The sequence below is a fragment of the Galleria mellonella genome, unplaced genomic scaffold (genome assembly GCF_026898425.1).
Source record: "Galleria mellonella isolate WM207_F2 unplaced genomic scaffold, CSIRO_AGI_GalMel_v1 utg65, whole genome shotgun sequence".
In the NCBI taxonomy this organism is placed as follows: Eukaryota; Metazoa; Arthropoda; class Insecta; order Lepidoptera; family Pyralidae; genus Galleria; species Galleria mellonella.
The window spans coordinates 8,826,362-8,843,836 of NW_026442138.1; the positions used below are offsets into that span (position 1 = coordinate 8,826,362).

At 32.1% G+C, this 17,475-nt stretch overlaps 1 protein-coding gene across 2 annotated transcripts in view; it reads right to left on the reverse strand.

The window, feature by feature from the left end:
- Positions 1–17,475, reverse strand: part of LOC113519620 (transcription factor kayak) — a 43,037-nt gene that overhangs the window by 11,250 nt on the left and 14,312 nt on the right. The window lies entirely within an intron of this gene.

Here is a 17,475-nt window from a genome sequence, read left to right on the forward strand (position 1 = left end):
CCAGTGCAATTTCATAGAAATGAATACACATAGTGAAAATCCATAGTGTATTCAGGCGAAAAGATAACAGACTATCAGCTTCGTTGGAATTAGATTGACCAGGATAAAAATGCAACTAGCCGTTCTATATCAAATATTGTAACCTTTTATTGAGCAATTAAAGCAATGTGGTTACAAATAAACAAACAAACAGACTTTCACATATACTACTACAATACTAGCTTTTACCCGCGACTTCATTCTCGAGACCTGGATATATTCACTAACGGAGATAAAAAGTAATCTATAACGATTTCCATTCCATATAGTAGGTGTATACTAAATTTCACAGTAATTGGTTAAGTCATTAAGTAGCTATAAGGTTAAAAACAAATATACTTATTTAAATTTATAATATTAATAAGGATTATTAAAGATAGGTATCAAATATAATTGAGTGCGGCAGAACTATATGACGAATTAAATTAGAAATTAGTAGAGTACACTACAATAATACTACTCCCTTGTTTAGTGAACTAGTTGTTTCCTAATACTGCCGATATGGGCCCGATAGTCGCACGTGCGTGGCCAACGTACAATCAGAAATGCATACACATAAACTACAACAGTCAGTAGTGTCCGTACACGACCCAAATGGATATTTCATTTAATTTGTGCGCTACATGCAGCATAATAATGCAGGATTTTAATCAGACCTAGCACCTGCTGATTTAGTAGATAAAACATGCTAAAATTAAACCGCAAGATAAAATTTATGTGTTATCGTTACAAATCTATAATAAGTACCTATTAATAGAGCATAAGGAACAATTCCAATAACTCTGAAACCAAATACTTACTTATATACAGATGTATTTCCCAACTACTATCCACTTTCTGTTTTTATGTAATGGTTAGCAAGTGAAGAATGCCATGAATTTTGCCAATTATAATATGTATTTATAATGCAATAAAGATTAAATTGATAATAAATAGGATTATAATTGTCTCTATAACTTATTCAAACAAAATATCTTCGTTTTTGGAAACTAGATTTTCACTCCTCATTCAAATTTTATTATCACTTTAACTATTCGTTGTGTAAGACTCAAAAAATAACAAGAAACGGTCACGTTCTAAATATTCATCATTCATCTATCCTACAAATCTTACAAATATTATAAATGTGAAAGTTGGTAAATATGTTAGTCGCGATTAAACGGCTGAACGGATTTTAATGACATTTGGCATACAGATGGACCTATCCTGAATTAACATATGGGATACGTTTTATTTCACTAGGGCCTAAGCCTAGCGACTAATCTTATATTATATTATATTATACGGCAACATCCAACTTTATGAATATAAATGAATAAAACTATAAGCAAAATTAGATTTATTATTTAATTCAAATTATGTTAAATAAATTAAATATGTCAGTTAACAATTAACAAATTTATTAAATAAATAAACCTCATATTAAACATTTAACAACAGTGAAATTAAAAATTATAACAATGAGGAAATATTCTAATTACACTAGTTGTGAAATAATTAGGTATTAGACGATTAGCGAATGTTTACGTTTCATTGTGGTACTGCCACATTTGTGAATGTCACATAACATCACCACTTAATTTAGCCCAGTATCGTTCAGCGACTTTCCGGGAACAACATCTGATAATACAAACTCGTCGAGCGAGCCGTAAACAGTTTTCTCAAACTTTATTCGAACCATTGCAACTCTATATTCGAAATCATAATATTATGAGGTTTCTTGTTTTACAGGGAATTGAAAACAAGCTAATCTGAGATTGCCGAGGGAAGAGAGGATTGTTGGTAATGTATTATATTATCTGTGGTAAGGAAGACTTGCAGTCCATTGCAAGCAATAGCCACATTGTTGTCAAGAGATTACAGTGGCTCATTTAGTTACACTAATAACTCATTAGCAGCGGCACACGGAGCCATAAATAAAACTTACACCTAATTCTTATACAAACGAAAAATACCAATAATAAAGATGAGGTCTATGAATAAATAAATCTGCTACTGCTTCCAATTACTAAGTTTCATCATGATGATATCAAACACTACTGAAGATACTTGATAATAACTAACCTAACTACCTATGCCTTGTATAAGTAAATAAAATTAGTATGATAGAGGTAGTACTATATATTTTATATAATGCATAAAACCATGTAATTATGGTTGACGATCAAAGTTTAATAAAATAGTGACAGCTGAATATTGATAACTTAGATTTTAATGTGTCAAAGTCCAAAGTGCTCAATATAATATAATAAATATTTACTAAATGAAAACAAGATGGAAAACATAGCGCAATCAGGCACGTAATTACATACAAACAAAGATCCGAGAATATTCTAAATCGAATCCGGACATACAATAACATAATGATATAGTTATTAAAAAAAATAATATTTTTTAGAACTAATAAAGTCATATGCCATTAAAATGTGACAAATTGCTAAAGCGTCGGCATTTTTCAATAAGTCTCGATAAAATTTATGTAAAACCAAATTGGTGGATACAAAAGTCAAGAAATGTTTTAGGTCGAATGGAAATAATCTAAAAGTTGTAAAAAAGTGTATAATATACAGGGCATACAATTTACAGGTGCGTTTTCCTTAGTTTCGACATTAAGAAATAATATAGTCGTCAACGTTTCGCTGTAACGTCGCGTGTCGTTTCGTTTCGCGAATATCATCGTCACCGCTTAATTTAGAGCAGTATCAGGAACTGCGAACATTCCGGGACCATTTCTCGATAACGGGATGCAATATTTTATTCATTACAGTATCCTATATTAGATACTATTAAGATTTTCTATATGATTTTGATCAAAATTTACTTAAAGGTCATACAAATAAACGATTTAAAAAAAATGGCTTTACATAGGAAAACAAATTATTAAAATAATAATTGCCATAAAGCAATGATGACTTGCGAATATGTTTATTATAAACAATATAAGTCCTCCAATATATGACTTACATACAACACATTATTGTTAAATTTAATGTACTTACTGATACTATCAACGCAAATAAAAAAGTACACAATCTAGAATCTTTTTTTCTACATTGCTTCTTTAACGTGCCATTCCATCTAAGTAAACGCGAAATATTTTTTTCAAATACCAAAACAGAACTGGTCACGACACCACATAATTTCTTTGGGGTACACGAACTGGCATAGAATAGAATAGAATAGAATAGAATAGAATAGAATAGAAAATCATTTATTCAAATAAACTTACATTGAAGCACTTTTGAATAGTCATTACATTTTTTTTAATCTACCGCTCATTCGGAAAGCTGTCTCATCACAAGAAGATATACATACTTACTCCAAGTTACTGATAACAGGATACAACAACAACATTTATGTGTTGTTTTTCTTTCCTATCTAATATACTGGATATCGCATACACATAGATAGAGCACGTAATTTTGGACAATAGTGTAGAGCGACGCGCGCGGTGTTGCGTACTAAATGGCGCGCGCGCACGTGCACCGCGCGTGATGTACGCACGACAGGTGAAGAAAGAAACGCATTTATTATCAGTCCTTGCAAATTCTAGAAATAAGAAAAATATTACCACGTCACAGTTGGACAATATATACTTGTTGTAATACTGGGAATGAAAATAAGATCTACTACTAGTAGCTAATGTACCAAAAGTGTCCAAAGATTCAAAGATTAGGAGTCTTTAAGCTCAAGTACTCAAAAGGAAAATCTTGATTAATAGGTCTTGTCGTCCATATACCTCACGTCCATATACACGCAACTCATCTACCACTTACATATTAGATATGCGACAAGGAAACAAAAGAGAGAAAAACAATGAGATATTGAACTAAATCCTCACCATATTATTATAGAACTGGAAAAAAAATTCTGTCTATACAAATACGTTTATAAAATTTACGAAGCGTAAGTACCAAAATTTTTAAATTTTTTTCCAATTTCATTCGAAATTAAGGACAAAAACTAATTCCTATATTATTTCTGTAACAATTTCATAAAATAAACATGAAAATAGTGCATATTATAGAAGGGAAACTGCCACAAAGGAATCTCATTAGTATAGCGATAAACATTGTTAAATAATGTATTCTGTTCACAGTAGGTATATAACATACTACTTAGTATAGAATGCAATATGTAGGAGTAGCGTAAAATTCTTCCAATGCCTTACCCATCAGCCTTCGACAAAGTAACTTTGAAATTGATCTCAATACCACGGCGATACAGAACTTATTTCACCATTTTAAATACAAGGCGTCATAAAACACTCGTACTATTATACTACCAAACTGAAATGTGGTCATCTTGTATGGAGTCGGACCTGACAGTCGACGTTTGTATCTAGTCGACTGCATGGGAGATCATTAACGCAGCGCTAATTGCTCACACTAATAGCGCTCGCTCGGGTCGTCCAGTAAGAATTCCTTGAACTGATTTTAAATGGTATAAAGATATGTTTGTTTTGCATCAGTATATGCTTGTCTGTTATTTGATTTTGAAAAAGTACTTTCTTTTTAATTCTAAATTATATTTTCTGATTAGAAAAAAATAATAATAATAGAATATAGATAAAGGCCAAGTCTTGTGTATATTATTACAAACGATTATTATTATTATTCCAACGGTTAATTGTTCACTGCTAAACACGAGCCTTCCCCATAAAGAGCTAATAAGCTAATTGTCAAATTAACTGACTTGTTTTTTGTTTTATCAGTATTATATATATTTACGCACAAAATGTATCTTGACAAATTATTTAATAAATAAAATGAGTGTTTACGTATTAAAAAGATGCAGAATTTATAAGACAAAATAAATATAGAAGTTATAAAGGAATCACTCATAACTACTTATCACGCAAAATTGTATGAAAAAGTTGACCCGTTTTTCTCAAAGCATTTCTATGGAGACACTATCTATATAATCTAAGGTTTCTATAATGACTCTATTGTCAACAATATAACAATAATAATTCTTCAATTTTGGACATTTATAATTTTCCAAATTGCAGTAAATTTCATCTAACAAGTATTATTATAATGGTGGTAGGTATAACAGCACAAAGAACCACATGTCAGCGTTGCATGGCGCCGAACGCCGGCGAACTGTCGCGACATTGACCGCCACTGCGCGAATAAAACAAATCGGTGGCTGGCACCGCGCCATAATCCTTTCACTACGTTCACATTGAACGATGCTAACATGGATGCACCGACCATTGCTGCATTAAGTCTAGCTTTGGTAAATTAAACCTTGCTGAACTAGCAGTGAAAGTAGATTCATAAATCTGTAAGCAATTTATTGCACAAGTTAGAATTTTGTGCACTATCGCTTTTCATAAAACACCCCCTATGCTCACCGCTGTGGGCTGTCGTCAGACTAAGGTCGAGAGGTTACGAACCTGCACGCGAAATTCAAATAATTTCCTGCACATCAAAAAGTTCACTCGATGAAAAAGAAAATTACTGCCCATCGACACAAAAGAACGATCATTAGCGTGGCCGTTTCACCCGAGCCAACCTTCATTTTCATGAAAACTGCTCCATTCCGCGTTTCTCGGAAAACCCGCGTGACTCACCGGCCGCTCTCTATCGCGGGTCACTACGATCGCGTATTTACATTCGTCGTCGGCTCGATTCAAAAACTCGATTACGTCGTGTGATTCATACAAACTATGAATCAGCGAGCGTGCGACATTGAAGAAAAAATTGCCTATGAAAACTATCACAATGAAATAGTTACAATCTTGTTGACGTTAACCCGAATCTGAAACGTATTTTCAGGACGTGTAAAACGATAATTTAAAACACAAAGAGAAGAAATAGAAATATATTAAAAAAATTAGAAAAACCGGAGAATCCAAATACTCAGAATATTTCAATTAACTAATCTAATATAATATGCTTTAAGTAACATGTAAAATTAAATTATCTATAAAACTTAGTCTAGATAATGTTATCTAAACAGCGACGACGCACTAAGGCGTGCAGAGTACCGGAAATCGTCCGGAAATGTCAGGCATTCCGCGTGGAGCCGATGCCAAGCCGCAGACTTCGCCGAAAAAAAAAGCAATGATCATACAGATTTTTTGTAACTGGAACACTTTACAATAACGTTTTTTAGGATCGTGAACTTTTTTATAAATACATACAGTAACAATATTTTAGTACAATGCTTCAAGTTTCGAGGTGAGACACAGCGTGTTCGGTGTTCACCTTGCGGTTTTCTCGGAAAATTTGATTCGATTATAGTAACCTAAGATTTTAATTAAAATACTTGTAAATGGCCTAACGTTTATTTTATTATATAAACAAAGCTGATTGAGTATTATACAAGTGCCAAGCTTATCTGTACCAAGAAGTGTTTTCAAATAATTATGTACCTATACAGATTGTATATTATTGTTCTTGTAACGATAAGGAACAACAGCTGCGCGAGCGCGGTAGAACAAAGAGGTATAACACTAACACATCAAATGGTAATGCGAATGGTATAGCTAACCATAAAGTCATTAACATTTTCAATGTAGTCAGATTACGTACACTCTCGTGCAAAATTTACAATTACAATAGCGTATATAGTGTCGCGAATAATAAATATGCATTTAAGAACGATAAAACCTAATGTTTTGATTTTAAATAAGCTAAATGTTTTAAAATTGCTTGAAGTATCATACTAATCAATCATTACATAAATATAATCCAATTGGAAATTATTAATATTACGAGGTGAAATTATTAATTTTATGATACACAAATAGTTATAAAAAGAAGAATAAACAAAAAACGTAAACATACAATACCCGAAGAAAGTGGTACATCGAAATTGTTATTTAATTTATATTACATAAGTACCGTTTTCAACAGGAAAAAATGTCCTCTTTTCCCCGACTACCATTAACACGAGAAGTATCTTCAATTGGTTTAAATATCGTTAGTTGATCGCCCACACGTTTTATATTTTATTTAATTTTTAATTGCGTCGCCCACATAATACTGAGAAGTACATTCGAAGCTAATCGCCCGTGCTCGGTAATCTTCGATTGTTTTAAATATTATATGAACCTTGAAGGACACAAATATCTCTCTCTATTGGATTCTAGGATACTAAATCATTTAAACCTAATTATTATATCCATTTACGGAATGTCTGTGGTTACGTTCCCTACAGCCCAAACTTAATACTGAGTAAAGCCATAATAAATATAAAATCTTATTTTAACACTCAAAAATAAGTACCATAAGACGTCAGCCTTATGTGTCAAATAACAATTAAATATTTCCGATCATTTAAAAGTGGCTTTGTAGTGCACTGAACAATGTAAACATAAATCTACCATAAACAATTTGGCATCTATTCTGTTTCGGAATTCTCTTTGAAGTCAGTGAATACCTACTTTTTTTAAACATCGAAATCTCTGTGATTGATTAATATGATTTTTATAGAATGTTTTGTTTCATGTGGTTATAAATAATATACTTATTTCATTATTGAGAATTACTTATATTTGTGATAAAGAATTTTCACACATAATACAAATGTTGCAAGAATAAACTCTTAACTACACTACAATTTTTTATAATGATGAAAATAAATGCGCGCATAATCGCTTCAGCGTATAAGGACTTTGTGTGCATTTTAAAATTGCGTAGTAAAGTATATAAATATAAGCAAAACAGTTACCGGCGACGTGTAGACGAATAGACAGACAAAGCCATTGTTCAACCGCTGTGTTTGGCGGCACTTATGCTAATTTCTGTTGAAGAACACTACAACCATCCTTAGTGGGAACAAATATTTTATTATCTGCTATATTAAAGTGCACAAAAGGTGAAGGCAAGGAAATAATATAAAAAGCTGTACGTAGTTCTACCATAGAACATTTGGTTAGTAGATATATTAAATTAATTTATAAGTGACAGATAAACAGTATTTTGTAAACGAACAAATTTTCACGTACACAACGAATGAAATATTAATTTGTAGTACAAATTAAATTATTTCGTTTTTAGAATTTTACTCAACTAATGTTGAATCGAAGGAACTTTAGAAAGTAAATTATGACTTTAATAGCAGGCATTGTTTATGAATAAAAACTACTATAAGTAATAAGTAGCCGACTTCAATGAGGAGGTTATATGTTCGACTGTTAGAGTCATAGTTATAATTATTTGTTTGTGCATATTCATCGACGTAAAACGTACAAGAATAATAGTTAGGATTAATTCGGCCTTGTAAATTGTAGATCATTACCTTATAAATCATGATTACTGATCTTATTCTAGCACATGATAGGACAAATAATCGTATGGACTAAAGTCACTGAATTTATTCCATACGACCGGACCAGAAACCACTCAAGCATAACAGTTGAAAATCTGTTTTAACCTGTGTGCAATTCAGTATACTGAAGCATGATGGACCCTGGTCAATTCTTCAGCATGCATGAATGTTTTGTATTAACAAACTGGATTGCTCTCAAATACTTTCCTGTTAAAGATAATTGTGGTTTTATTGTATATATTTATCTATGGTTTTATATAAATAATTTTAACAATATGTATGGGGTTTACAGCATTGTTCGAATACTACTGCGCGAGCGCAGTGGAAAGTTCGCTTTATCACTTGGGTGCGGAAGGCCTTCCAGCGACCCTGGCACCGCCTAGCACCAGATAAGCAACGCCCATCTGCGTTGACGGCCATGTAAATTTGTACTTAAGGAAAAACCAACCAGTAACTTCGCAAGTTAAAAATAAAATTGAGTGTTTATATGTTATCGTGCATGCAAAATATACCTACGAACAACATCAAGACAAAAATTTAAGACGGAGAATTCCATCGTTTATTATTAATTTAAATATACTATTTCATAATTAAAATAATTAGCAAAAACTTTTTAATATATTTATCCTAATCATATCTAAACCATAATATATTTATATCAAAGCTAAAAAAAATAATGTATTAAAATAATTTTAATGTAATTCAAATACTTTCAATCTCATACAGATGTCTGATTTTGAAAACATTATTTTTACTTGATTTGGAGACTGAAGCCAATTTAACAACCTCTTGAATTGATACTTAGAAAGGAGGAGGACCTCCTTTCTAAGTATCCTTCAAAATCTTTGTTTCAACTATGCTTATATATTATACTGAATCGTATTATATTATTGAAATCAAATTAACCAAATGTTTTATTAGTACCTAACTAATTAGCTTCATAACAGCTGCTTGCAATTAGCCGGCACTAATAGTCTGATAAAATATTAACAAATCATTTACAATACACAAGTCGATACGTTTATAGATACATGACCTAGTCATGCGTGCAGCAATCTAGACTGCATGTAGGTTTAAAAGTGAAGCTAGTGCCACTTTCGAAATTAGCATAATTTGAAGTGTCTATTCATAGTATGATAGACCTGACTTTAATGTTCATTTAAAATGAATAAGTACACTGATTAGTATTTTTATATCCAAGTTATAATTTTTTTTTCTGTCGTTTAAATGAATCTGCTATAATATCTGGCTGACCAAGTTTCAGTAAATCTGTTTATAACTATTTACATAAATAGATTATTCATTTTTTAATTTCACTCAAAACAACGGCTGAACTGATGAGTTGAGCAAACGCGGACGAAACACATTGTTTTGTGTTCCCGTGGGAATTTAGAAAAATACTTTTGTTATTGTTTTCAAATAACTCTACGTAGCATGAGAAAGATTAGTATAAATTTTCAAGTTTGTAGATTTTGAAGTTTAACTCAATGTGCGAATTTTCTTAAAAAAAAAATGTACGTAGATATACCTAAATGTAGAAGATTCTGCTGCGTTTAAATTTATAATATGGTTCTCAAGCCTTAAAGCAATTAAACAAACATTTTTAATGGTTGTCTGCATATTATAAAGAATCTACAAAATTTCATATGTAAATATAGAGGAAAAGCTGCACGTTAACATTATCGCTCATACATTTTTATGTAAATAAATATAGATATTAATCTATATTTATTTTACTTTTAATTTTTCTATTTATGCCTAATAAACATGAACAAACATCTATTTTTATATTTTGGCGAGCAATTATTGTCTCCAGTACTAAATTTGCGAAGTGAACAGGACATAAGCGTCCCGCTTATCAACGGTAGATAGCGGCATCCGAATCGTCTTCCTACACTGGGCTTACTTATCTATTGCCTTTCCACGAAATCCAGTATAAACACTTGCACTTATCGCGAAATATTTCGAAATATCTTTACTAAAGAATGCTCCATTGTGGACTGTACAGGTTAGAAATTGTATTTTATATTACTTGTGCTATATTTTCCTTGTATTATTAAAAAGTATATTGATACGTGCGGCACCACACGTATCTTACAATCAGTAAATCTATCCATAGATATTCTTTAGTTCTCGTATTCAATTATTACTATTTAAAATTAGTTCGGTTTTTTATCTTTTTTGCAAAAGAGGGGTTATAAGATTTTCAAATTTCCATACATCTATGTACTATAAATATCAAAAACAAGTCCTTAAAAAATTATCTAAAGATAAAAAATTTCTTTGAGATGGTAAATGGTAAATGCCAAATGGTAGTATCTATTATTCAACTCTATTTTCTAGGTTCGACTCATGTAAAGTATTTCTTATAGACTGAATTTTTTCATACAATTGAGGTGGCAAACAAGCATACGTCCCACCTGATAGTAAGCAGTTGCCGTAACCTGTGAACATCTGTAATAATATTATATATATTACGCATCCGTTGCTGATCCTGAGGAAATGTCTTAACTTCTTAAATTAGTTTTTTAGACGAGATCTTATTTTCGTTAATTTTTTATATTTTCAATATTATTTTTATTTTCGCAATCCTCAATTCTTGTCCGTAATATGGACCTGGATCATAATACGGAACGAAGTTAAGACACTTGCACTTCAACAAAAAAACTTCAATCATACATACATGTAGTATTGTAGACTCTCCTATATTATACGTTATAAGTTAAGATTAATCATTTTAATTAAATAACTAAGTGGAAGATATTTTCTTCTACTACATCAGTAGTATACTGTCTAGAACAATCTCTTAATTATTTTAAATTGCAACTGTCAATGTTTAGCACGACTCTGTATGGAATAGAATATTTACTTGAAGCCATTTTGGCATATACCCAAGGATTTTCACAATGTACAAGCGTCGTTATGGGAACATTAATTAATTTGTCATAAACATTATATACAGGCAATAAATAATACCACCCATTATATTTCCAAGATATTCGACTGCTTTTATATAATTAGGTACCTACGTGTATATCAACACAGAAGCAATTACAGTTAACAATACGAGAAAGGAACGAGTTCGTGAATAGTGTCATTATAATGTGATTATTATGTACTAATGTTGTTCTTATTCAGCAATACATAGTATCTAGAGAATTCTCCATAATTGGTGGAAGATATGTGAGATGTAATTGCATACATCATTTAAAACATGTGATACCTTTTATAACAACTTGAATTCAAGCATTTAATGAGTCTTCTTTTCTAGATTTTACATCATTGTATCCAAGTAATTGACTTAATAATTATCTAAATAGAACTCAAAACTAATGCTGACAAATACTAACTCGCTATTGAATACTATTCAAAAATGCAAATAGATTGTATAGATCTATAATTTTTTATAATCATTGTTGTTCATTATCATCATCATCAATTCAGCCATTATTCGTCCACTGTTGTTCATTATACATAATATTAAACATTCCTTGTAAAATCTTAGGTATTACAAGTAAACTTAACCGTCGCAGCTATAATGCATTTGGTACAGCTTTTATGATTACCATCAAGAGACGAGACGCATTAACGACATGCGAGGAATAATAAGCCCACATAATATTGAATTATTCACTTTCATAAAATTGTTGAGAATAATATACCGTGCAATGTAATATGAGAATGAAGTTTTGAATATAACAAAAATTGATTAGACATGTTTTTGTAAATTCTATGTAGGTAAAAAATAATTATATATAAGTATAAAGTATTTATGTATAAATAAACGTAATACATACAAATAAAAGTCAAATGTAAGTAGAACAATGCTGCAAATAATATTTAGCAACAAAATATAAAGTAATCACCGCCGCTCATAGGTATCATCAGAGAAATTGGTGTCTTTTGCCAGCTTTTCTGGAAGGAATATACTCATTTAATGAAGATTTCAATGCCGTATCTCTTCAGAAATACTGTTTTCAAATATATCCAAAAAGTGCGCAAATCATTCAGGATTTTCCACTCATATTTTTTAAAACACTATCTGTAATTTTGAAGCTCGAGACCTAACAATTTATATTGGATGGTAGTACTACAACAACAGTAATAGCTAGTAGAACAAAATGTAAATTACCTTTTTTAATAATATAACTTTTAAGGAGAAAACATTAAACACACACAATAAATAGCATACAAAATTGCAATTATTGTTTTCAAAGACTTGCAATTTTTATACTCCAGTAAGTTAGAAACAGATAAATAATTGGAAATGGTCTTAATCTATGTATAATAATAAGTGTAAATATATGTATTTATATAGAAAGTCTTTATATCTTTTGTTAACAAATCAAGAATGTTGTAAGATAAATGAAGTGATTATCGTCATTAACATTTTATTATTTTCGAAAAGTGCAGCATTTCTCTTATTCAATTCTTATTTAGCTGTAGCAGCTTTATTTAGGATTCATTTGACTTCAGTTTCTTATACAAAGCTATTGTTTTCTACACGATTTGATCTATATTTAATTCTGTAAATTCCTTTAAATCCATCTATTATCATAGCTGTTTTATGTTATCAGTCGGTCAATCCGGAATTCCACATTCAGCTATTGTTTACAGCGATACTCGAGTATATCTTATCATGTACCATGGTAAGTTCTTATTATAACTATCATAGATACTTTGTATAATAAATTATTGTGAAAACTGTATGTTACCGCACCCATAAAGCAACGCAGAAGATAATCACTTTATACCAAGTCTGTTTCAACAGAACTTCATTATACAAAAAATTTAACAAACGAATAATTGACTTGTCCATAAGATAATCTGCTGATATCTAAGCGAACGTTTCAATTCGTTAGTATTGAAAATTATTCGTAAATTAGTAATTTAAGAAGTATCTATGATAATTTCAACAAAACTTGTTAATATATATACGAAATATATCATTTTACTATTAACTTCAAATTCTTTTCTACACCCATGTTAGAGAAATTAAGTAAAATATTTTTCTGTTGAGAAGACAGTTACAATTGTGTTACATTTAATGATTTCAAGAAATCTTAATTTCATTTACAAACTTGATCAGCAATATTAGACCGTAATGGCGACAAAAAGAGGTTTAAAGGAGAGAAGGTAAGTGGACAAGGGTAAATTAAAGATTTGTGTTTCTTGATGGTGAGACAATTAGAGACACGCTTACAGTCCACTGGGTACAATGCCGATGCAAATAATCGCGATTATGGCAAGGTTGACGTCGGTCGGCCGAGGGTTCGTTCAACTGACCGCGAACGATGACACGGTGCGCCCGCGCAGCGTCGCGGCGTCATATGCGCATCATGATGAGACACCAACACGTGAGATGATATCCCTCAATCAATAATAAACATTACAAAATTTCACCTTAACAAACAGGAACTGATAAACAGCTACCAATAAATAGGAATTCAGATAAATAGGTAATGATGCAATGTTGACAATTTCAGATACGTATGGTGCAATGAGTTACCTAAACTATAAAAAATAAGCACTATAATCCACCCTTATTTACATGACGGATAGTATTTTCTAAACTTACCAATTTCCACAAACTGCAATCCAATTATGGACACTAATTCACAGCGCAAAATAAATTAAACAACCAGAGAATGTCAAAAACTTGTCAGAACTTGTAATCACAAGATCGAAACACGCGTGCGCACTACTAAAACAATAGGTTACAAGATATCGGTCGGTGTCGGAAAACCCCTCAGCGACTATACGACGCAGAGGACGCACTTTGTAAATATTATTGCTTCGACTGGACAAAGGTTTTTGTTATCTAAAACCGGTGTCAGCAAGCGTGTACGACACGAGCCGCGCGGCCAGCGGTAGACCGTGGAGTGAGGCTCGCGCGCCGGCCCCGCCACTGTCTGATAAGCCTGGCGCGACGCCCCCCGGCGACGCCTACGCCCCACTCGGCGCCGCCGCACCGGTGCATCGTAAACACCACCGGCCGCCCCTCAGCACCCAACTATGCCACCGTCGCCGTTGTTACCGTCGCCACCGAAGACCTCGTCGCGCCGACCAGACAGGCCCCCGCGCATTATGCATTGCACCTACGCAAATTTCACAACTGCACAACGAGTCGCGTATTGCGGAAAATGTACAACTTTCGACTCCTTAAAAAGACGAGGGAACAGGGGCCACTGTTGCGAAACCATGGCGGCCGCCCAGATACCGAAGAGAACAATGAGGCGCGAACAAAAGTACAGCCTTTTTAGTGTCCTCCTAATTGGGCGTAGAGGTGCGTCAGACGAACAGAAATTCAATATGCAACGCGTTCGTTTCGATACATAAACGGAATAATTCAATTAGTACAAGCATGCCGAGCAAGAATAACTCGCAGCGATGCTCACCTAAGAAGCATTGAAATAGAATAACTATTATGCACACCATTTCTAGAAAATCACAATACTGTAGATTGCAGCAAATTTGAAATAAATCATTATCTACAAATATTTTCTATTGTTAATAAATATTAATGTATTTGGCGACTGAAAGACAGGAAAGTTAATGTATTATTAACTTTCCTGTCTTTTAACTTTAGAGGTTAAAGTATCACTATTCAATCATCAAAATCTTAACTTCAAATATTAATCAAAAGCCTTTTCAAATCAAATATAAAATTAGGTTATAACTTGAGATAATTATAACCCTATTTCTGTTTTGAAAAAAATTCTTCGTGTTGTTTTTCTTGAGAGATCAAATACATGTTTTTGATTTTACCTATACTAAAATAGAATAACATACCATGACAATCGATCAAGGAGGCAATGACATAGTGTCACCTCCCATAGGTTTTACAAGTTCAATGATCGAAAAACACGTAATGGCAAATACGTAGCACAAAACAATGCCGATGTTACGGCTTAATGACGATGGACATACCTACTGTGAAAATGTTATACACTGCATAAAAGTCTTGATTTTGAACTTTAACAAACTACGACTTAAAACGGAAATCCAGAATCATAACGTGTGACCTTTTACAAGAGTATTACAATCAAGAATTGTGTAGGCGTTACTAAATACAAAATCGGTTTCAAAGAATTACGGTAAGTAAGTCATATGAGAACCATTAATTTTTATTATTATTCTAAATACTCAAATTTATATTAGCTCTTATCTAAATACATTGGCTACGGAATAACTAATATATATTTAATGTTTGCCGCTATTTAAAATTTCCAAATATTAAATATATTATCGGACATAGCTATTTAAATCTGTCACATGATTTTAGTTGATAAAATAATAAAGACATTGTTCTTAAATACATACATACATAATTAACAAAATCGCATAACGTACTGATATTGCGATTTTGTGAATTATGTATTGCAAACAATGGAGGTTAGAAAATATGATCCTAAAAAAATTTGGTTCATTACATACTTGTTGGTCGCAAAATAGTATCAATTTCTCATTTTAATAAAAACTGTATACAGTGTTCAACGTAAAGCTAATTAAATATCGTATGCAAAAACGAATTGGCAAATGCAAAAGCAATCATTCGAGATCACACTGGCTTAATTTTCACATGAAATGAATGGAACATCATAAAACTAAAATATTGTGCGTCAATAAAAGTCTTCAATGTTAAAACTGCTGCAAATGCGCGAGAGATCTCGAAAAATGATTTAAAAAACATTGCTGTTGAAAACGCAGCCACAGCAGTAAACATTTACGAGTGCATTACTCTCGCTCGACGGCGCGACGTGCCCGCACAAATTATTCTTCACGATTGGACAATTTATTTTATAGACAGGATTTACTACCAAATACATGCACTCGGATTAATAAAAAATGCATTCATCAAAATATTTAAAATACAATTGAGGAACGATCCTACAGTTATTGTAGTTGATGTGGAGTAAAAAATGATCTCAAATTTCTTTTGTGTTGTCTACATAAAATCAATGTCATATAACTCCGGTCTGTCAGCCGAGAAATCTGGCGAGGCGCGTTAGACCCACATAAATTATAAGATTAATCTTTTTAAATAATTTGACCTTTTCATCTGACGAGGGTTCATTAAATAATGGCGTCGGGCGGTATTGGGAATTGCAGTTATTGTGTCGTATATCAAACTTTGTTGTGGGCGGGAGTGGTGCGCGTAGCAACATTTGTACTAGTGTTGTTACTAAGTTTGATGGAATGATAAACATTTCAAACCCTTTAAGATTATGATTGAACGGTCAAGTCCCACATATCATGTATAATCGAAAGGAATTTAATGATTTCATTATTTTTTTTACTAACTAAATCTATTAAATGTTACAAGAATATACGATTAGCTATATCTGCATGATAATGGTAAAGATTTTGTTGAATCGTAAAAATACTAGAAATATCGATGAACAAATGAAGACGATTATGTAGGTCACGAATGTCTTGATTATAATATTACAATAACAATGAGACTCGTAGGTACAATGCACGTGCGAATGCACTCCAAGTATGACATCCTTTAATAAGGCACTCAAGGCGGAAACATAGAAAATGTCAGTAATCTTTAGAGCTGTAAGCACGATTCTTGCCCATAACTGGTACAAGGACTAAGCAGCTGTTGTTATGTATCTGCTTCTTATTATAATTATAATAATTACTTTATAAAACAAAGAATATTTAATTCATATGATACAAATAATGTTTATGAAACATTCATTAATTTATACAATAGTAATATACAAGGAGATCTATAACCAAGCTGTAGTCGATCAGTTTGGATAAACGAATGGAATGTTTAGAATGCCCGTTGAAATATCTTTCGGTTCGGGGTTACTATGACTCATTCAATATGGATTCGAGACCTTTAACGGAATTCCTGAACCCACCAGAAGCCGATGCAATTGTTTATATTGACTGTTTCAAACACCCCGTTAAATCTAAGAAACACTTATGTAGTTTAAATAACAAAGTATTCCCATGTTCAAATTTTATGGCTTTATATTTTTATATGAATGCATTGTTGTTCAGACGAATAGATTTTAGAATGTTGGGCAAAGCCGACAGTTACACAAACAAAACATAACGACTTGAAATTATGACAAATATTGGCAAAACGCTATTGGTAACAGTTCGGAGAATTTTGAGTGTGTTTATCATTAC